The sequence below is a fragment of the Orcinus orca genome, chromosome 9 (genome assembly GCF_937001465.1).
Source record: "Orcinus orca chromosome 9, mOrcOrc1.1, whole genome shotgun sequence".
Taxonomy (NCBI): Eukaryota; Metazoa; Chordata; class Mammalia; order Artiodactyla; family Delphinidae; genus Orcinus; species Orcinus orca.
Window position 1 is genome coordinate 46401848 of NC_064567.1, and position 23049 is coordinate 46424896.

Consider the following 23049-nt stretch of genomic DNA (forward strand, 5'->3'; position numbering starts at 1 on the left):
TTTGCTTGTCTGTAAAGCTCTTGATTTTGCCATCAAATCTGAATGAGATCCTTGCTGGGTAGAGTAATCTTGGTTGTATGTTCTTCACTTTCATCACTTTCAATATGTTATGCCACTCCCTTCTGGCTTGTAGAGTTTTTGCTGAGAAATCAGCTGTTAACCTTATGGGAGTTCCCTTGTATGTTATTTGTCATTTTTCCCTTGCTGCTTTTAATAATTTTTCTTTGTCTTTAATTTTTGTCAGTTTGATTACTGTGTGTCTCAGCATGTTTCTCTTTGGGTTTATCCTGCCTGGGAATCTCTGCGCTTCCTGGACTTGGGTGGCTATTTCCTTTCCCGTGTTAGGGAAGTTTCGACTATAATCTCTTCAGATATTTTCTCAGGTCCTTTCTCTCTCTTATCCTTCTGGGACACCTATAATGCAAATGTTGGTGCATTTAATATTGTCCCAGAGGTCTTCTTAGTGTGTCTTCATTTCTTTTCATTCTTTTTCTTTATTCTGTTCCATGGCAGTGCTTTCCACCATTCTATTTTCCAGGTCACTTATCTGTTCTTCTGCCTCAGTTATTATGCTATTGATTCCTTCTAGTATATTCTTCATCTAAGTTATTGTATTGTTCATCTCTATTTGTTTGTTCTTAAATCTTCTAGGTCTTTGTTAAACATTTCTTGCATCTTCTTGATCTTTGCCTCCATTCTTTACTGAGGTCCTGGATCATCTTCACTATCATTGTTCTGAATTCTTTTTCTGGTAGGTTGCCTATCTCTACTTCATTTAGTTGTTTTTCTGGGGTTTTATCTTGTTCCTTGATCTGGTACATAGTCCTCTGCCTTTTCATTTTGTCTGTCTTTTTGTGAATGTGGTTTTCATTCCACAGGCTGCAGAATTATAGTTCTTTTTGCTTCTGCTGTCTGTCCTCTGGTGGATGAGGCTATCTAAGAGGCTTGTGCAAGCTTCCTGATGGGAGGGACTGGTGGTGGATAGAGCTGGGTGTTGCTCTGGTGGGCAGAGCTCAGTAAAACTTTAATCCACTTGTCTGCTGATGGGTGAGGCTGGGTTCCCTCCCTGTTGGTTTTTTGGCCTGAGGTGACCCAGCACTGGAGCTTACAGTCTCTTTTGTGGGGCTAATGGTGGACTCCGGGAAGGCTCACGCCAAGGCGTACTTCCCAGAACTTCTGCTGCCAGTGTCCTTGTCCCCATGGTGAGACACAGCCACCCCCTGCCTCTGCAGGAGACCCTCCGACACTAACAGGTAGGTCTTGTTCAGTCTCCTATGGGGTCACTGCTCCTTCCCCTTGGGTCCTGGCGTGCACACTACTTTGTGTGTGCCCTCCAAGAGTGGAGTCTCTGTTCTCTGCAGTCCTGTCAAAATCCTGCAATCAAATCCCACTAGCCTTCAAATTCTGATTCTCTGGAATTCCTCCTCCTGTTGCTGGACCCCCAGGTTGGGAAGCCTGATGTGGGGCTCAAAACCTTCTCTCCAGTGGTGGGCTTCTGTGGTATAATTGTTCTCCAGATTGTGAGTAGCCCACCCAGCGGTTATGGGATTTGATTTTCTTGTGATTGCGCCCCTCCTACCATCTCATTGTGGTTTCTCCTTTGTCTTTGGATGTGGGGTATCTTTTTTTGTGAGTTCCAGTGTCTTCCTGTCGATGATTGTTCAGCAGTTAGTTGTGATTCCGGTGCTCTCGCAAGAGGGAGTGAGCACACGTCTTTCTACTCCACCATCTTACCCCCATGTCTGAAAATTATTATTTAAAATGAGAAATGTTACTGATAACTGTCCTCAGCTTTACAAACCCCCTTATGTGGTTTTAGAGTATCTCCCTTTGTCCACAAAAAATGTCACCTTACTTTACGCTGTGGGTAAAAGGGGCAGTCGATGTGGTGTAGGAAGAAGTGGGTAATGGACCTTCTGGGTCCCCTCCTCACTTCTATCCAGGTCTGTCACACTTCTCTGTGACAGTTTTCTTCACCTGGTTTTCTTGGCTCTTCTGTAGGCACTATGGTCCATTATCCTATAGGCAAACTCTGCTTTCAGCTTCTTTGTTGAAATTATTGTCTGGGTTATAGTGATTACAATTTACCCCAGTGTTGTTATAATGATCATCCTAACAAGCTATGGGTTTGGTCACCATATTTCAGTTGATGAAATGGAAGCTCAGAAGTTAATGGGCTTGTGAAAGTCTCAGGGCTGGTGAGGAGTAGAATTGTGAATGGAAACCGATCTCTTGTACAGGACTCTCAGGTCACTGCCCAGCACAGTGCCTGGTGTAGAACACATTCCTTGAATACATGGCTAGATGAATGGCTCATTCCCATCTCAGCTTAGTTGTGTCTAATGCAATCTCCATCATGGTAAGAGCTATCATTGCCATACTGGAAGCCTTTTAAAATGGATTTTATCCTCCTTCTGGGATTACTTGCTTCTGTTAATGGCACTAACAGTAACCGATTCTCTCAAGCCAAAAACCTGGGTCATCCTTCCCTTCTCCCTGACTTCCACCTGATCCATCACAAAACCATGTCCATTCTGCCTTCCAGACACGTTATTTTCCTGGTCATTCCCTTCTGTCACTGCTTTAGTTCAGGGCTGGTCCACTGCCATCATCTCCAAACTGGTGTCTCTGGCTCCAATGTTCTCCCAGATCCTCCCGACTGTTCTCTACTCTGCATTCACAGTGATTTTCCTAAAGTGAAAATTTAATTACCTAATTCGCCTGCTTAAAATCCTTCAATTGCTCTTGCATGCTTTTGAGGTAAAGCCTAAATAACTTAACTTAACTTTATATTGCATATAAAGTCCTGCAAAATCTACCCCTCCCACATCATCTCCCATCCCTCATCTTCCCTCTCCATATTATAATGTGTGCCAGCTATCCCCAAAGGACTTGGGACCCCATGGATTCACCCTATGCTCTCCTGACTCTGCCTTCCCCCAAGCCATTTCCTTGTCTTGGAATACCTTTTCCCTCCTTGTTCCCTGGAGAACTCCTCCTCATCCTTCAGTATCAATGCTCCCTTACTCTAGGGAAGCTTTCTGAACCCTTGAGGTAGACCAGGAGGCCCTCTTCTGAATATTTAACACTCTCTTCCTCTATTTGTACTGCAGCACTTAGATTATGTTGTCATAGCTATTGATTTATTTGTCTATACCCTTAAGGGCAGAAATGGTGTCATTGTCCCAATACCACCAGCACCTAGCACATTAGGTGTCATATAACAAGTCAGTACTCAGTATATGTTTGAGTAATTAACAAAACAAAACAAAAAATCTAGGGACTTCCCTAGTGGTCCAGTGGTAAAGAATCTGCCTTACAATGCAGGGGACACGGGTTCTATCCCTGGTCAGGGAACTAAGATCCCACATGCCGCAGGGCAACTAAGCCTGCGTGCCACAACTACTGAGCTTGCACGCCTCAACTAGAGAGCCTGCGTGCCGCAAACTACAGAGCCCACAGGCTCTGGAACCCACGCTCCACAGCTACAGAGCCCAGGCACTCTGGAGCCCACGTGCCACAACTAGAGAAGAGAAAACCTGCTGCCATAACTAGAGATAAGTCTATATGCCGCAGTGAAAGATCCCACGTGCTGCTACTAAGACCCAACAAAGCCAAAAATAAATAAATAATAAATCTTTAAGAAAAAAAAATATCTAGCCCTCTTTTTCTCGCCTGTCCAGGGAAGATTCTGCACCCGAAAGACAACAGCTTAGAGGTGACAAGTCAGCTAACGGGGATGTTTTATTTCTTTTTTTGGTGAGAAAGGACTCTGGCTAAACCTGCTTGGTGTGAAATCATGGAGCAGTTTGGAACAGAATGATAGAATAAGAAAGAGTTTCTGAGCAATTCCTGGATCAGATCTCAACTTTGTAGCTTTGTTCTTTTGTTTCAAGTGGTACAAACCTTTAAACAGCAGCCTCACACATTTCAAATGTTAAAATTGTAGCCCAAGGTTAAATAAACTCGCTTTCAAAATTTCTGCCATTTTGGGCTGGCTGTGTTCATACTGCTGTAACAGAGACGCCCTATTTGCAAGGATGATCAAGAATTGACTGCTTTTGAAGGTCCTGGACTTCTGCATATTAAGATGGTAACAAGGGCTGATGTGACATGGTGTTAAATTGCTATTTAATGGCAACAAAGGAGAGTGACAGCTTCTCTGTCTGAAAGGTCAGTCAACCAGGTGACACAGCCAGGCCTTGGTTAGTCAATTCTTAAAAAGAGAAACCTGTCTTCATCTTTTCACTTCTATAGGGTAACAAGTTCAAATACCAGATTAGTTGTGTTTCCCTGTTTTATTCTTAATGAGAATAAAAGACTGCATCCTGAAAACACTTGAAAAGAGATGATCACGACTCAAAGTACATCAGCTGAAAGTATTTATCCTTCTTCTTGGCAATTCAAGCGAATAGTCAGGAAGCACTTAGTGAGGATGGGGGAAGGAATGACACTGGAAAAGGCTGCTGAGGAATGAAACCCCAGCAGGGAAGCCCAATTGTGATACCAAAGGCCATGTGACTCAGACCAGGAAAAAATGCATATGGGAATTTCAGGGTGTAACTTCCAGCATATCTCCCACATCCAAAATTCACATTATAACAGAGAAAATGCGAACAGGTGGAAAATATGCTGGAAGTTCCTTCAGGGCAATAAATAATTGTTCATTGTCTTGAAGAGAAGAGGAGCTGTAGGGGTGATGGGGAAGCCAAAATCTCTGAGGGAAAAAAAAACAAAACAGCTAACAGTGACTAAACAGGCACCATTCTAAGTGCTTTACTTGTGTCAATTCACTCATTTTCACAAGAACAATGGGTTCCACCTTCTGGCCTCTCCTCTTAGCCGACACCCTACCCTGTCTCTGACATCAGAGCTCACTGAGATCTCCCAGGTGTGGGCAAAGACCACACAGTGGTGAATCCATTAACAGACTCTGTTTCCTCCCCTTTCCCCCTCTCTCCCAGGCAGGCCATCGATATGTCTTCTTTTATAAAAAAAGTTCTATTTGAGGTTTCTTTTATTTTGTCTTTAACGATAAAGTAATATATTTTCTTGGCTCCCTGTAGAGAGAATTTGGAAAACACAGAACATTACAAAGAAGAAAATTTGCAGATAACCCATAATTATTCTACAACACAGACACAGATGATATTTTCATGCATTTCTCTGAAACACACACACATACCCATCCATATATATAACATTTGTGTACACACATGTTCTGCTTTTTTCACTTAACATTACCTCATGTGCGAATTTCCTTGTCATTACGTAGTCCAGTGGTAAGATGGAGGGACCTAGGCATCCGAAGCTTGGGTGTGGTTCACCCCTCATTTCAGGGGTCAACCTGGGAGTGATATTACTCTTAAGGGCAACTGGGTCTCAAAATCCAGCTTTTATCTGGAATAAGATTGAGGGCTAGCAGCCACTCATATGTGGAAAGTATGTATCTGTAAAATGAAAAGACATTTCACTAGGTATCAAATCACAGTTGAGCAAAGAGAAGAAAGGCATGGAGCTCAGGTCCGGCAGAATGGAGCCTCACTTGTTCTTTCTCCTTCTTGGGGGTCAGCACGGAACCCCGGCTTAGCCCGTGAAATCAAGGAGAGAGGCTTGAAGCGGCTCTTATTTTGCTCACCTCTGTCACACACACTTTAAAGGCCCGTTAACTGTCTTCCAGTTGTTACCCACAAAGAGAGAAAAGCTTCCTGGGGCTCTTCAATCAACTCCTCTTTCAGAGAGAAATAACATAAAGGAAGGTCTGGGTACTTTGGCACATGTAAAATAGCACAGGACATACACATTCTGTTATCTTTATCAGCCCAGGAAAATGCTTCAGTAGCTGGATTTGTTAGTGACAAACTTGCACAATGAGTTTTCTAATAACGCTTATCTTTGGAGAGATGTTCTGTTAGTTGTCTCCTTCCCCAATTCAGTTTGACAGATTCTTTCCATTCATAATTTATCTCATTAGTGGCTTTTGGCTGCTTTTTTTTTTTCATCAGCAGTTAAACTGGGTTCTAAGGACCCAGGAATTTAATAGTTTCATATTTGATAAACCATTCCAGTGGATCTTTTGTTCTAAAACCTTCAAATTGAATCAGTGAAACAGAGACAGAAATGCCGTGTGTGTGTGTGTGTGTGTGTGTGTGTGTGTGTGTGTGTCTGCTGTCTGGTATCGACCTTCCTGAGATAAAATGACATTTCTTGTAGGTGCTGAGATTGAGATAGATAGACTTAGAACAGAGAAACTTTGATTTCTAGGAGGCACAGAATCAGCTGATAGCAGTATTGAATTCCTAATAAGGATAAAATTAATCCAGATTAATCTATTAGTTTAGTTCATTTATTATTTTATCTCAATAATTTCAATGAAGGACACGACTGAGAAAGTTTGGATAATTTAGTAAAAGGACAACAACATGTTATTTGTTTTCATATTTTAAAATTGATTTTTTTAATCAAAGTGTTAATGTGGATAAGTTTTAAAATAATGCTAAAAAGCTTATATGAAAAATAGAATTTCCTTTTCCACCTCCCACTTTCCTCTTCTGCAGAGGCAACCACTCTCAAATCTTTTAGCTTTTTCTTTTTCTATCTATGTCCATATTTCAAATAATATGCATAAAATACTGTTGCTCGATTTATTGTTTTAGACATTATCCTCTAACTTCAATCACGGTAGATGGGGATTTAGCTTTTGTAATTGCTTTATTTTTAAATTTGTTTCTTTGTATTTATTGTTAAATTTTCTTATGCCCTTCTCTAGTTTCTCAGTACAAATTTCAGATAAACTCTCCATTCTTTCCTCCTACTCCAAACTGGGCTGGTTGCCTCTTGGGCCTGCTAAGCAGCTGCCGTCCTGGGAAACTCTCACCTTTCCTTCCGTGCTGGATGTCCTGTTTCCTGGGAAGCACATTTTCTTCCTTCTTGGTTTCTTCCCTAGCACATTCTTCAGTGGTTGAGACTTTACATACTTGACTGTTAGTTTTGCCAGGTATGGAATTCTAGGATGTGTTCTTCAAAATGCTGATGGTACTGATGTACTGTCTTCCAGCTCCCAGTGCTGCCATTGGCAAGTCCATTGCTATTTTTAGCCCTGATACTTTTTTGGGAACTTGCCTCAGATCTTCGTGGTTGTTTGTTTGTTTGTTTTGGTTTTTGGGGTTTTTTGTTTTGTTTTGTTTCTTTGTTTGTTTGGTATTTTTTCAGCCGTGCTGAGCTTGCAGGATCTTAGTCCCCTGACCAGGGATAGAACCTGGGCCCCCTGCAGTGGAAGCGTGGAGTCCTAACCACTGGACCACCAGGGAATTCCCTCAGATCTTCTCTTTATGTCCAGTAATCTGAAATCTTTTGAGATGGGCTTTGGAGGGATCCTTTCTCATTCATTATGATTGACAATTGGCAGTTCATCGATGGGTAGATATGATTTCTTTGTACTAATTCTGTAATTTCCTCCTATCCTTTTGCTCTATTCACCCTTCGTAGACTTCCTATTAATCAGAAATTGGACCCTGTAATAAAGACTGCTAGTTGCCTACCTAAATATTTACATCCTCCCCTTCTTCCTTAGTAGGAAAATACTTATTCATTGTTAATGGTAAACTACCTAGAGGAAAGAACACATTTTCCAGACTCATTTGTAGCTAGATGGGACCACGTTACTAAGTTCTGGCCAATGAGATCTAAGTGGAAGTTGGTATAGGATTTCTTGGAAAATGGCTCTTGGAGCTGACTTAGCTGGAAGAAGTGCCCTCTGTCCTTCCTGAATTCCTCTTTCCTGATACTGGAATGCAGACATGATGTCCAGAGCTCCAGCAGCTATCTTGGACCATGATACAAATTTGAAGATAAGAAGCTACATGCTCTAAAAGACAGAGTACAAAATAGGAGTCTCTCTGGAGCTGCCATACAAACCTGAGCATGCCTACCTCCATTTAAGAGACAATAAACCCTTGCACATTTAAGTCACTATTGTTTTAGATTTCCTGTTATATGTAGTCAAACCTAATCTGATAGAGACCTTCTATTGATAGATTAATACTTTAATTTTCATATTGTTTTCTCTTAGTTGCTTTTTGTTAAAATGTCTCGGAGTCTTTCTCAAAATTTTCATTTTAATTTTGGCATTCACTTTTATAATTTCCAAGAGTTCTTTCTTGTTCTGTGAGTGTTCTTGTTTCATGGATGTGATATCATCTCTTATCTCTATACTTTTTTGGGGGAAGTTTTCTTCTGTTTCTGGCACTGTTTCTCTTCAAGATCCTAGGCGCTCTCTCTCTCTCTCTCTCTGTATATATATATATATATATATATATATATATACACACACACACACACACACACACACACACATTGTCTGATTTAATCATTACAGCAATACAGTGATGTGCACATTATTATTACCCCCACTTGTCAAATGAGAAAAAGAAGATACAGTGGGGTTAAACAACCTGCTCAGAACCCTACCGTGGACAGTGAAGGGCCTGGAATTTATAAGTAGGTCTGTTTGACTCCACTCCTAACTGTAGCACAAATATACTACGTGTACATAATTTTGCATTAATTTTCTTTTTAAGTCACGTTGTGTCAGATATTAAACATTTGGTATATATTTTTCTGGATTATTTTCCTTATGCATATGCTAATATTGACATTTTTGAAATTGGGGTATAATTTTATCCCAACTATGTTTTAAAATAAATTAACCATATTTTATATTTTGTAGTAACTGCCCAGAAGTGCATGCGTTCATTAAATCTTGATAGATCAGCTACTCTGTGCAGGGAACTGTTCTGTCTCTGGGTAGGATAAACTCCACGGTACTCCCTCTCCCTTAGTCTTTTAAGTATTTAATAGTTATAGGCATGCAATCAGAGGATTCTACATATTAAAGGATAAAACGAACCATCATGCTATTAGTTTGAACTTTTAAAAAGAGGCTTAAAAATATCTCTCATTAAGGAATTCTAAGACAAGTTTAAGACCATATCTGGCTGATCCCATGTAATGGATAAGCACATGGGGAATTTAATATCAAAGCCAAATATTTGGTCTCTGTCTTAATTTGTAGTACCTCCTTGAACCCTGTCTTCCCCATCTAGAAAATAAGGGTAATAATACAGCTAGCTCATGTACAGTTATGATAAAGAAATGAGAGACTATATGTGAAAGTCGAAACAATCCAGTCTTTGTGTTGATGAGGTCATTGAATTAGTAGAACGAGAGAATTCTAAGCAGGTAAGCAAGCAACAGCTAATTAGCTGACCAAACCAATAATCCCACTTCTCCTTTCTGAAGCACAAGTGCTCACTTAGGATTGAAACTGCTGGGCTTCTATCTTAATTATGCATTATGGTTGTTTTCTGGGGACGGGTGTAGATTTGCAAATAATAATTCAAACCCCACATGTGCTTAGCTGCTTTAGGAAGTTGAAATCAATTAGTCCTGAAATCTTCTCTATTCCTCACTCACTCTCCCTCCAGTATAAAGTTTTACTTGGTTTAGTGGCAAGTGAATATTTGTAAAGTTGCTTGACCGTTCCTGGGTTTTGAATTCACTGGGGGTGAACTATGGCATATGACCCAGTAAATAGTCAGGATTATACTTTATCTCTTTTCTTAAGGAAATAGGGTGGGAGAAGAGAAAAGATTGACAGAGCAATGTCTTCAGGGTTGTCCAGTGGACCAGATTCTGATGACTCCAGCACAAATGTATCAGACACATTATTGAAATTGTCCACAAATTGCACCAAGTTTAAAACTCAGTAAATGCAAAAGCCATTGGATAATGTCAGGTTTAATATGACTCAAAAGACAAGATAGAGGCCGGGGGGATAAAAGCAAAACAAGCTTTGTTCAATCTCAGGACATCGACTCATTGCATTCTGTTGGAGGAGCCAGATTTTTTCCTCTTTGAAATTATCTGGGAGAAAAACAGAGGAAGAGGATGGAAATCTGTTTTTTTTTTTTAAATTGAAGTATAGTTGATTTACAATGTTGTTAATTACTGCTGTACAGCAAAGTGATTCATTATACATATATATACATTCTTTTTATATATTCTTTTCCATTATGGTTTATCACGGGATATTGAATATAGTTCTCTGTGCTGTACAGTAGGACCTTGTTGTGTATCCATTCTATATATAAAAGCTTACATCTGCTAACCCCAGCCTCCCACTCCATCCCTCTCCCAACCCCTTCTCCCTTGGCAAACACCAGTTTGTTCTCTATGTCCATGATTCTGTTTCTGTTTCATAAATAGGTTCATTTGTGTCATATTTTAGATTCCACCTGTAAGTGATATCGTATGGTATTTGTCTTTCTCTTTCTGACATTTCATTTAGTATGATAATCTCTAGTTGTATCCATGTTGCTGCAAATGGCATTATTTCATTTTTTATGGCTGAGTAGTATTCCATTGTATATATACCACATCTTCTTTATCCATTCATCTGCTGATGGACATGTAGATTGCTTCCATGTCTTGGCTATTGTAAATAGTGCTGCAGTGAACCTTGGGGTGCATGTATCTCCAGATATATGCCCAGGAGTGGGATTGCTGGATCAGGTGGTAGTTCTATTTTTAGTTTTTTGAGGAACCTCCACACTATTTTCCACATTGGCTGCACCAACTTACATTCCCACCAACAGTGTAGGGAAGTTCCCTTTTCTCTACACCAAGAGGAGGAAAATCTGGGTTGTGTCCCCAAATGGACTTGAACAAGAAAATGTTTCTTAGAGACAGAGATTCAAGTGCTGCTCAGTTTGGTGTCTGCCATTCCTCAGATTGGAACATCCACTACACTATCTGGGTATAAGGTGTCTCCTGGAGTCCTTTTGTGGACCTGTAAGATCACCTGGACTTGCTCTCACCATCTTGTGTGAGGACCTCGGCAGAGACTCCCAGCTCTGACATCCACCTTTATTTTGCTGATATTACTGCTTGGCTGCCCTCAGAAGATGGAATCATGGTTCATTTTCAGTTTGAGTAATGACAGGATTCACCATTTTCCACCACACAGGTTTGCAGGAGCTTTTAAAGAAATCGTTAAGGTTAAAATAATCAGAGGCAGAGATCTTAATGCACTCTCATTGACAGCTGCTCTTTCTCCAGCCCAGAAATTGAAAAGTTCTCTCTCTCCTTCACAACAAGTACATCTGAGAATATTTTCTATGTGGTCAAGTAATGTCAAACTTTTAAAAAGCCCTGAGAGAGGTGATAGGAAAGCATCAATCTTTGGACTAAAACTGAGAGCTTTTCAGATTTAAAAAACTTAGAAGGTGAAAAATCTCATTGGTCCATGAAAAATCTCCTCCCTGTCTCCTTAAGAGGGGATTGAGGTTGCCCAGAGAATGAGCCCTAGAGAAGCTTAGTAGCCCGGTCTAGGGAAGCCCCAGCCCTACAAAGAAGGTCCCACTTCCCTGGATGTACACAATAGCTTTAGAAAGGGTTTGGAAAGCTCTCCCCAGGGTTCCTCTCACTGGGTGGGCTCAGGGAGAAGAACATGGATTGGGCTTTGGAATCACAAGCCCTGAGTTCATGCCTTGGCTGCCACATTCCCTTGTAGAATTTTGGGCAAGTTGCCTGACCTTTGGGAAAATCTATTTTTCCTTGTCTGGATTTCTGGGGTTAGTGGCAGTAGTAAAAGCTATTTCATAAGATTGAGTGTGAAGTGTGGTGACCTTTATGAGGACCCTTGTGGATAGCAGGTGCCTAATCAATGACCATGGTTATAATTATGCTACTTACTGTATTATTTACCTGCCCATTCAACAACTTGATTTGTGTTTTGTAATCATCTCAAACGTATCATATCCAAAATGGAACTCTATGTCCATGATTCTGTTTCTGTTTCATAAATAGGTTCATTTGTGTCATATTTTAGATTCCACCTATAAGTGATATCATATGGTATTTGTCTTTCTCTTTCTGACATTTCATTTAGTATGATGATCTCTAGTTGCATCCATGTTGCTGCAAATGGCATTATTTCATTTTTTATGGCTGAGTAGTATTCCATTGTGTATATGCACCACATCTTCTTAATCCATTCATCTGCTGATGGACATGTAGATTGCTTCCATGTCTTGGCTATTGTAAATAGTGCTGCAGTGAACCTTGGGGTGCGTTGCAGCACTTGGTTCCCAAGAGTTGGTTCCCTTCCACAGCGTCCTCCCCCGAATGATCCGTCTTAGCCTTCTCTATCCCAGCAAAAGGTACCACCATCCCACAAGAGGCTTGGGAATTATCCTTGATTCCTCTTTCCATTAGCACCCACAACAGATCCAAGTCAAGCCTGTTCTGCCTTTAAAATGTCCCCCAAATCCCAGTGCTTTTTCTATCTCCACAGCTACCACCCTCGTCTGAGCCGCCATCATCTCTCGCCTGTATTACTGCAGCAGCCTTCCAAGTGGTCGCCCTGCCTCCACTCTTGGCCTCCTTACAGTCCATTCTCCACAGAGCTGCAAAGTGGCTTGTTTTTTTGTTTTTGTTTTGGCATGCGGGCTCTTAGTTGCGGCATGCATGTACAATCTAGTTCCCCAACCAGGGATCGAACCCAGGCCCCCTGCATTGGGAGCTCAGAATCTTACCCACTGGACCACCAGGGAAGTCCCCAAAGTGGCCTTTTTAAAAGGCAAGCCAGATCAGTTCACTCACCTGTGTAAAGCCCTCCAGTGCCTTCCAAACTTTTCCTCGGCCACAAAACCCTACACAATCTGGCCTTTCTGCCTCTCCAACTTCATCTCCTACTTCCTGACTCATTATGCCCAGTCATGGTCGCACATCAGGTTTATTTGCATCTCAGGGCCTTTGCACATGCTACTGCCACATGCTGTTTGGAACACTGCCCCCCACTCCCCAGCTTTGCATGGAGGGCTCTTTCTTATTGTTGAGGACTCTGCTCAAATATTACCTCCTCAAAGAAGCCTTTCTGACTTCCATCTGAAGTGGCTTTGCCTATTTTTAAGAGCATACATTCCTCTACCTGACTTTTGAACATAAAACCGAGAGAGGGGTAGGATAGCAAACTTCTTTTAGACCAGCGCTTTGTCGAACACTGTCTTAAGGGTATTAACAAAAAAGATAAAAACAAACACAAACAAACAAACAGATGCCCCTACTTCACACAGCCTGAAGGTTCATATTTTAGCTAAAACAGGGCAAGCCTCCATCTGCTCCACCCAACTGTTGACAGCCAATGTGGTGGGATGACAAGCGCTTGGACACTGGAGTCAGACAGGCCTGTGTTTCATCTTAGATCTGCCTTTTCCTCAATCCCTTTGAACTCAGTGTCCTCATCTGTAGACAGACAGAGGCTAAGAGCTACTTCATGGGGTTATATGAGGGGCTAATGAGCTAGCACATTTAAAACAGCCCAACCCCTAGTGTGTAGAAACTGCTCAATATGTATTACTTCTGCTTGACCTCACCGTGATAAAAAAAAAGTGCATCTGCTAGGAGTGCCTTTGGCTGCAAGTAATAGAAGACCAACTAGAGAGGCTCCAACTGTTAGAGGTTTATTTTTTTCAGATACTAAGAAGTTGGAGGTGGGAGTTGCCTGATGTTGATTCAACAGCTCAACAACATTAAGGCTGATATCTGCATTTCTCTTGGCCATTTCCTTTTTTTTTTTTTTTTTTGCGGTACGTGGGCCTCTCACTGCCGTGGCCTCCCCCATCGCGGAGCACAGGCTCCGGACGCGCAGGCTCAGCGGCCACGGCTCACGGGCCCAGCCGCTCCGCGGCATGTGGGATCCTCCCGCACCGGGGCACGAACCCGTGTCCCCTGCATCGGCAGGCGGACTCCCACCAACTGCGCCACCAGGGAAGCCCGGCCATTTCCTTTTGATCACAGGTGACTACTGCTGTTCAACTATCATGTTTGTGTTATAGGTAGGAAAAAGGAGGAGAGAAGAAAGTAAAAGCAAAGGGGCAAAGAGCCACAACAAGTAAGCCTGTACCTTTTTATCAGGAAGGCAGCCACTTCTCCAGAAGCTCCACCTAGCAGGTGTCTGCTTACATCTCATTGGCAGAACTGGGTCATGTGGCCACCTCTAGACCAATCATAGGCCAGGGTAGGGGATGAGCATGCCATCCCTGGTGTAGATCCATTGCTCAATATTTCCTGGAGCAAAATCAGGGTTCTGCATTCAGAGAAGGAGTAGGATGGTTGTAGTGGGAAATGAATATTGAGTAGGCAATAAGTCATGTTTGCCACAGAGGGAGAGCCCACTCATATAATTCTGGCTAGAAACAAAACAAAAGAAACTTCCATTTTGTACTGCAAGTTCCAACTATTGTTGGAGGTCAGCAGGGTTTATGACACTGAAAAAAATTAGTGAGTGCCTCAGGGATAAATTTCCTAGAAATGGTCTTGCATGCAAATCTGTCCTTCCTTTGACCACTTGAATTAAACACATGGAAGCATTTAGTGGCCCAAATATCAGGCACCATCCAGGAAAATAACCCACAAGAACTTTGGTGCACTGTGCACTAAATCTAAGGAAAATTGAGATTAGGCTGGAGTTAAACATTTACTGTCTAAAACTATATCTCTAACTTCAAGCACAGAAATGTTCACAGACTGTGAAGGGAGGCTGTGTTCCAATATTCCCAAATTTTTCTTGGCAAATGATGCTATTGGCTGAATGAGAAATTCATAGAACCGTGAGCATTGTTCAGTTGTAAGGGCCACAGCAGGAGTGTTGGGTGTCAGGAAGGGTAGTAGGAATCAGGCACCAGAAGCACACAGAATAACCAAGTAGTGGGTGTGAAGAAAGATCAAGGATAATTTACTAAATAAGATGATAATCACAGGCATTCATGCTTAATAAAGAATAATTGCCATGAAGGACTATATTTCAGTCTATACTAAGCCTGAGAATCTTATGACAAATAAAACTGTACCAGCATGAGAAAGGGTTGCTTAGGCATGTATTTTGCAGCAATAGGGAGTAAATCTATTAGCCTGCTGTCTATTTCTTTGTTTATCCCCTGGAAGTAATAAAAATAAATTGTTGGAACTGGGAATGGTGTTGGTGGTGGTGATGGTGGAACCAGATCAATGGTCCCAGACCTAGAGATCAAAACCCAAAGGGAAGAAGGAAACATGAGCAAGGAGAGGAGGACTGTGTAAAGGCCAGCTGAATTCCCCCAGGGCACCAATCAGTAGCAAAGGGCTTCCTCAAGTGGACTCAAGGGTAAGAAAGACTTGATACTCACCTCCCCAACCATGGCTCACTTTATTTTTATTTCTACCACTAGGTGTCTTCTTCTGTCTCAGGACTCTCATCTTCATGGGGGTCACCTGTGAATACGTTTGAACCAATTTACATTCCCACCAGTAGGGTATGGGGGGGGGGTTCAGTTAATTGTTCCATATCCTCTCCCACACTTGGTACAGTCAGTCTTTTATTTTAGCCATTCTGGCGGGGGAGTAGTTGTCTACCACTGTGATTGTTAATTACCATTTCCCTGATGACTAATGATGTTGAGTACCTGTTTATGCACACATGGGCCGTTTGGGCTTCTTTCCCTATGAAGTGCCTGCTCAAGTCCCTTGATCACTTAAAATTTTGGTTTTGTCTTTTAAAACTTAACTTGTAAGGGTCTTTTTTCACCATGGAGTTCTTAGACAGATACACGTACTGCAAATATCTTCTCTCACTTCATAAGTTGCCTTGTAACTCTCTTTATGGTGTCTTTTGATGGACAGAAATTTTGTAATACCAAAGAGAATTGTTTTTATCAATTTTTTTTCTTTTGTGATTAGTCCTCTTCATGCTCTGCTTAAGAAATCTTTGCTTACCCCAAGGTCGCGAAGATAGTCTCTCGTTTCTTTTGGAAGCTTGATTGGTTTTGCTTTCTTATTTAAGTCTATGATTCGCCTCCAATAAATTTTTCTCATTTAATTGCCACAACCTCTCTTTCTAGTAATACCTATCAAATGATTCACAACATTCTGAAATCTTTGAATTCAAAATTTACAGTGTCACTTTCAGGTTGAGATGCAGAGGGAGGCTGTGTGCTCTTTATTTCATCTTGGCAGTTTCAGAAGTACTCGGGCAAGCTTCAAGGCTCACACTAATGCACAGACAGCATCCTTCCTGCCTTCCCACCCACAGTTTGAGGTCAGAACATGTTCACGGAAGTACCAGAAGCAGAGGAGAATGGAGATAAACAACCAATCATTATGCCGTTTAAAGCCTTGACCTTTCCATTTGATTTAAAAAAAAAACCTCAAAAACCCTTCAACGTAGAAATACAATTGCCCTTAGGTTGCACTTTCACCAAGGACTTACATAAGCAAACCTCTCTGGCTCCTTGGGTTCCTTCAGCTTCTTGATGCTCTAGAGGACAGTCTAATGCATTTTTCTGGGACACCCTAGGCCCTGTTCAGTAAGGCAGACAGCCCCTCTCATCAACTGGCCAGAGGCCTTGGGAGCAGGCAAGGGTAAAATCTCTCTTACTTGGACCCAGACACATAGATCTCTCTTGTTCTGAGAAAGAATCACCCCTTTTAGAAACCCCTGCAGCATTCCAAGGCAGAGTGATAAATCCTTCAGAGAGGTTAAGTAAGGTGCCCAGAGTCATAGTCCTAGTGATGGCAGACCTGGCATGTGAATCCATACCTAACCCTACATCAAATCTCCTTTGCACTAAACAATTCTACCTTTCATTTCTGTACAATTTCTTGAGCACTAATCTTTCTTAACATGCTTTTAGATAGTGTCTTAATCACCTCAGGCTGCTTTAACACAAGACCATAGACTGGATGGCTTAAAGAACAATTTACTTTTCCCAGTCTGGAGGCCGAAATCCCATGATCAGGGTGCCAACATGGTTGGGTTCTGTTGTTGCAGACAGCTGACTTCCTGTTGTATCCTTACATGGGGGAAAGAGAGAGAGCTCTGGTCCCTTTATCCCCTTATAAGGGCACCAATTCCATCATGGGGGCTCCACCCCCATGACCTCATCTGAACCTAAGTACCTCACAAAGGCCCCACCTCCAAATACCGTTGCACTGAGGATTAAAGCATCAACATATGAATTTAGGGGTGACACAAACTTATAGTCCATAAAAGATGGGTAATTTTTTTAATTTAATTAATTTATTTATTTTTGGCCGTGTTGAGTCTTTGTTGCTGTGCGTGGGCTTTCTCTAGTTGCTGCGAGCGGGGGCTACTCTTCATTGCGGTGCATGGGCTTCTCATTGCAATGGCTTCTCTTCTTGTGGAGCACGGGCTGTAGGTGAGTGGGCTTCAGTAGTTCAGCATATGGGCTCAGTAGTTGTGGTGCATGGGCTTAGTTGCTCCGCCATATGTGGGATCTTCCCAGACCAGGGATCAAACGCATGTCCCCTGCGTTGGCAGGTGGATTCTTAACCACTGCACCACCAGGGAAGTACAGATGGGTAATTTTTAATCTAGGGTCCCCTTCTCATGTCTGTGGGAAGTCTGTGAATTCCTGAAATTTTAAGAAGGTGATGTTTGCTTGTGTGATTATGCACACAGAGGCCTCCCATTCATCAGATTCCCATTATCAAAAGGTTCCATGAAATAAAAAACACAAAGAGGAGTCACCGTGTTGGATGTTGATGAAGGAAACACCCATGAGGTGGCTTATTGGCCGTCGGGCATGGGCAGCCCCCTTGGAGACTGTGGAAGTGTTTGGTACAGTCCTCAGCTCCTGGTTATCCTGTTTGTGCTATTTGCAAAACCCCAGAGGCCTCCCAGCTTTCCGTTAATATCCCTCAACTTCAACTTTCTTTTCTCTTGTGATTACAGGGAAGAATAATAATGCTCATAATAAATAATCAAGGCCCCTTGTAAATAAAATATAGAGTACAGAATGTTCTTCCAAGCTTATTTCCTGATTCCCTTCCCACATGTTTCTCCTCTTTTGTGTTGTACACACAACCCACAGTAGTGAGCAGCCTTCAGACTGGTTCAAAATTGTGTGTAGACATTATTATTATAATTACAGAATTTCTGGGTAGCAAGAGACACTAGCTGCATTTGTTTAGTGAGAAGCCCAATAACAAGAACTGTAGTGAAGGTTATTCAATGAAGCTGTTATAGGTCAGAGAAAGGAGATATAGAAAGGGGAGGGGAAGGGGCGGGGGAGAGGCAGAGAAAGGGGAAATAAGCAGTGGAAGAAGAAGGCACAGGGCAGCAACTGGGATTGTAGCGTTTTTGCAAATGAGAGCATTTCCATAGGTGTTTCAGTAGATCCAGGAGGGATCCTATCTTGGAGGCAGCCCTGTGAGTGTTCGCCACTGTCAGAGACGGAAACAGAGCTGGTATCTGTTATCCAGAATCAGGTGTTACATTGAGTTTGCACATCAAAGTTTGACCCATGGACTAGCATGAGAAGTCCTGACCAAGGGAACACCCAGGCAGGTGGCAGAGGGGCTGGTAATGTGGGTCACAGTGAGACAGCGAGAACCATTACCAGAAGAAGCCAGAGACCAAAATGATTGGATAGGTTCTCCTGACGGGTAAATGAAGCAGTGCAGCAGAATGGTTAGGGATAGTTCAAGTCCCAGCCCTGCCACTCACCAGCTGGGGGCCCTTGGGCAATGACTTAAACTCTTTGGCCTTCAAGCTCACCATCTGTAAAACAGTGACAACCACAACACCTCCATCAGAGAGTGGTTGTAAGGAAAATTGAGCTTACCTATGTCAAGTTTTAGAACTGTTCCTGGATGGCTGCTTACAATAGTTGTTGTCATTATTGTTATTATGCATCTAGCTTCAGCAAGTCCACTGAGGGTGGAGAAACTAGAAGCAGGGGATGCAGTTTCCAAGTTTCAGAGAGTCAGATCAGGTTGGGAAGAGAGCAGAGGTATCTTTGGAACTTGCCGCAGTAAAAAACCAGCTGATTTCATCCCCGTGTAAGCAGCTCTCCTGTTTACCATGGGCACTAATAATAACCGTCCCTTGGATCTGTTCCACATATCACCTCACCTCGCCCTCTCCAGCTCAGAGTTCTGTCCCAGGCATATCTTCCCCTCTTCCTCCTCCTTCCTGGCCTTGGGCATGAGCTCAAGAGGAATGTACCCTGAATAGGTGGGCAGTAGGATAAACAGGAAAGTACATGACCCAACTCCAGGGGTCAAAGGAAGTCCTGGCTCTGCCTGGGATCCCAAGATTGCATTTCTTTGTCAAACCACTACTCACCTGCATTGATCAGCATGTAATTAGAGAAGAATATCACCAGCTGTCAGCTCCAGCACTCCCTGGCATTGGCCAGAACTCAGAGGATCACTTGGATCCTGTTTCCTACAGCTCTCAGTCTTCAGCTTACAAGGATTTAAAAGGATTGACAGGTTTTCAAAGTTGTTGGCTCTGGGAAGTTGTATTGGCCGCTTTGTTAGTTTGAGGATGAGGCAAGTCGCTCAAAAAATTAACCTCCCTCCCTCCATTGTTCTAAGTCCAATGGGTTACCAAGCCCCTCTTTTAAAATGTGAATACCCCATGAAAGTAAGTGTTAAATTTATGAGTAATTTTCCTTTGTTATGAATTATTATAGCTAGATAATTTCCTATCTGCCATCAAGAACATTAAGGGAAGAACCATTTTCTTGGTTGGGGGAGGATGAGAGGAAGAATGTGGGATGGTTTTGTAGAGTAGGGAACTCACTACAGGAGGGAAAAAGCCGTGTGGAGCCACGAAATCAAGAGCTTTGAGTGGAGGGGAAGATATTAAAGAGAAAGCGGCAGGAGGTGGAATACAGGTCACAAAGTGTGATGGGATGTCACCAATGAAAGTCTTGTTGACTTTGGAAGTGGGCCAATGGCTGGTAGAAACAACTATCTGAATGTAATTGCAAACCATCTCCTGGGCTGCTTGGGGCGTGTATGGTATAAACTTCCAATGTTTCACTTGCAAAATAAATTCAAGGTACTTCACTGGACACCCACAGCCCTCCCCAGTTGAGTGGAGCTCAACTTTGTGCTCATCACCCACCACAGCCCTGTCTGAGCTCTCTGTCCCTGTAAGAATGTCCCACCTCCACTCTGTGAGCAGGCCACTTTCCTGGCCTGAAGTGTCTTCCCGCTTCCTCTTTGCCCAGTCACACCTGTCCATGCTTTAAGGCTCAGCAAAAGCTCTGTCTCTGATTAGGCCATTCTTCTTTTTTTTTTTTCCCATGAGGCAATTCTTAACACACGGCCCACAGTGAACTCCCCCTCTAATAATCTTGCTTACTATTGGAACTTTGTGTGTGTGTGGCATTTATTGCCTTGCATTAATCATTTACCTTTTACTTAAGAAAATAAAGTGTTTTTTACATTAAAAATTATGCTATATGCTAATTATGCTAGTATATGCTATGATAATTATCAAAAAATTGGGAAACATAAAAAACCAGAATGCAGAAATGAAATCAAACAGAAACTGTTAAATTCTGATATTCTTCCTTCCAGCCATTTTTTTCCTCATACATTTCTTTTTCACTTAGTTAATACTATGGACATATGTTCTGATTGGTTTTGGTATCAGGGTGATGGTGGCCTCATAGAATGAGCTCAGGAGTGTTCCTTCCTCTGCAATTTTTGGGAAGAGTTTGAGAAGGATGGGTGTTAGCTCTTCTCTAAATGTTTGACAGGGCTTCCCTGGTGGCGCAGTGGTTGAGAGTCCACCTGCCGATGCAGGGGACACGGGTTCATGCCCCGGTCCGGGAAGATCCCACATGCTGCGGAGCGGCTAGGCCCGTGAGCCATGGCCACTGAGCCTGCGCGTCCGGAGCCTGTGCTCCACAACGGGAGAGGCCACAACAGTGAGAGGCCTGCATACCACAAAAAAAAAATGTTTGACAGAATTCTACTGTGAAGCTGAATATGTAAAAGCTGAATATGAAATCAAAATATGTAAAATGTTCTGATTTTTGTAAAAATAACATCCACTTTTAATGATTACAAAAAAGTTCATTCAAAAATATAGAAAAGTAGAAAAAAAGAAAAATCAGATCTCCCAGAGTCCCAATATATAGAAATAATCACTCCATACATTTTGATATATTTCTTTATAGTCTTTTTCCTATATATTTTTTATGGTCAAGAGTATATTGTCATGATTAAAAATTTTCCAACAAACAAAAATCCAGGAACAGATGGCTTCACAGGTGAATTCCATCAAACATTTAGAGAAGAGCTAACACCCATCTTTCTCAAACTCTTCCAAAAAGTTGCAGAGAAAGGAACACTCCCGAACTCATTCTGCAAGGGCATCATCACCCTGATACCAAAACCAGACAAAGACACTACAAAAAAAGATAATTACAGACAAATATCACTGATGAATATAGATGCAAAAATCCTCAACAAAATACTAGCAAACAGAATCCAACAACACATTAAAAGGATCACCATGATCAAGTGGGATTTATCCCAGGGATGTAAGGATTCTTTAATATACGCAAATCAATCAATGTGATATACCATATTGACAAATTGAAGAATAAAAACCACATGATCATCTCAATAGATGCAGAAAAAACTTTTGACAAAATTTAACACCCATTTATTATAAAAAATCTCCAGAAAGTGGGCATAGAGGGAACCTACCTCAACATAATAAAGGCCATATACAACAAACGTACAGCAAACCTCATTCTCAATGGTGAAAAACTGAAAGTATTTCCTCTAAGATCAGGAGCAAACAAGGATGTCCACTCTCGCCACTATTATTCAACATAGTTTTGGAAGTCCTAGCCACGGCAATCAGAGAAGAAAAAGAAATAAAAGGAATACAAATTGGAAAAGAAGAAGTAAAACTGTCACTGTTTGCAGATGACATGATACTATACATAGAGAATCCTAAAGATGCCACCAGAAAACTACTAGAGCTAATCAATGAATTTGGTAAAGTTGCAGGATACAAAATTAATGCACAGAAATCTCTTGCATTCCTATACACTAACAACAGAAGATCAGAAAGAGAAATTAAGGAAACAATCCCATTCACCACTGCAACAAAAAGAATAAAATACCTAGGAATAAACCTGCTTAAGGAGGTAAAAGACCTGTATGCAGAAAACTATAAGACAGTGATGAAAGAAATCAAAGGTGACACAAACAGATGGAGAGATATACCATGTTCTTGGATTGGAAGAATCAATAATGCAAAAATGACTATACTACCCAAAGCAACCTACAGATTCAGTGCAATCCCTGTCAAATTACCAATGGCATTTTTTACAGAACTAGAGCAAAAAAATCTTAAATTTTGTACGGAGACACCAAAGACCCTGAATAGCCAAATCAGTCTTGAGGGAAAAATATGGAGCTGGAGGAATCATGCTCCCTGACTTCAGACTATACTACAAAGCTACACTAATCAAGATAATATGGTACTGGCTGAAAACAGAAATATAAATCAATGGGACAGGATAGAAAGCCAGAGATAAACCCATGCACCCATGGTCAACTAATCTGTAACAAAGGAGGCAAGGATATACAATGGAGAGAAGACAGTCTCTTCAACAAGTGGTGCTGGGAAAACTGGACAGCTACATGTAAAGGAATGAAATTAGAACACTCCCTAACACCATACACAAAAATAAACTCACAATGGATTAAAGACCTAAGTGTAAGTCTGGACACTATAAAACTCTTAGAGGAAAACATAGGAAGAACACTCTTTGATGTAAATCACAGCAAGATCTTTTTTTTGACCCACCTCCTAGAGTAATGGAAGTAACAACCAAATGAAACAAATGGGACCTAATGAAACTTAAAAGCTTTTGCACAGCAAAGGAAACTATAAACAAGACGAAAAGACAACCCACAGAATGGGAGAAAATATTTGCAAACGAATCAATGGACAAGGGATTAATCTCCAAAAATATAAACAGCTCATGCAGCTCAATATTAAACAAACAAACAACCCAATCAAAAAATGCACAGAAGACCTAAATATACTTTTCTCCAAAGAAGACATACAGGTAGCCAAGAGGCACATGAAAAGTTGCTCAACATCACTAATTATTAGAGAAATGCAAATCAAAAGTACAATGAGGTATCACCTCACACTGGTTAGAA

General features: G+C 41.6%; 1 protein-coding gene across 1 annotated transcript in view; it reads right to left on the reverse strand.

The window, feature by feature from the left end:
- The window catches only part of WIPF3 (WAS/WASL interacting protein family member 3), a 119073-nt gene extending 102184 nt beyond the window's left edge, over positions 1-16889 (reverse strand). Inside the window, exons 1-3 of the mRNA XM_049714859.1 lie at positions 16747-16889; positions 15228-15312; positions 13967-14130 (exon numbers count right to left, since the gene is read on the reverse strand). The gene's annotated coding sequence lies outside the window, so the exon portion shown is untranslated. The remainder of the gene's footprint in view (positions 1-13966; positions 14131-15227; positions 15313-16746) is intronic.
- Positions 16890-23049: the final 6160 nt, after the last annotated feature.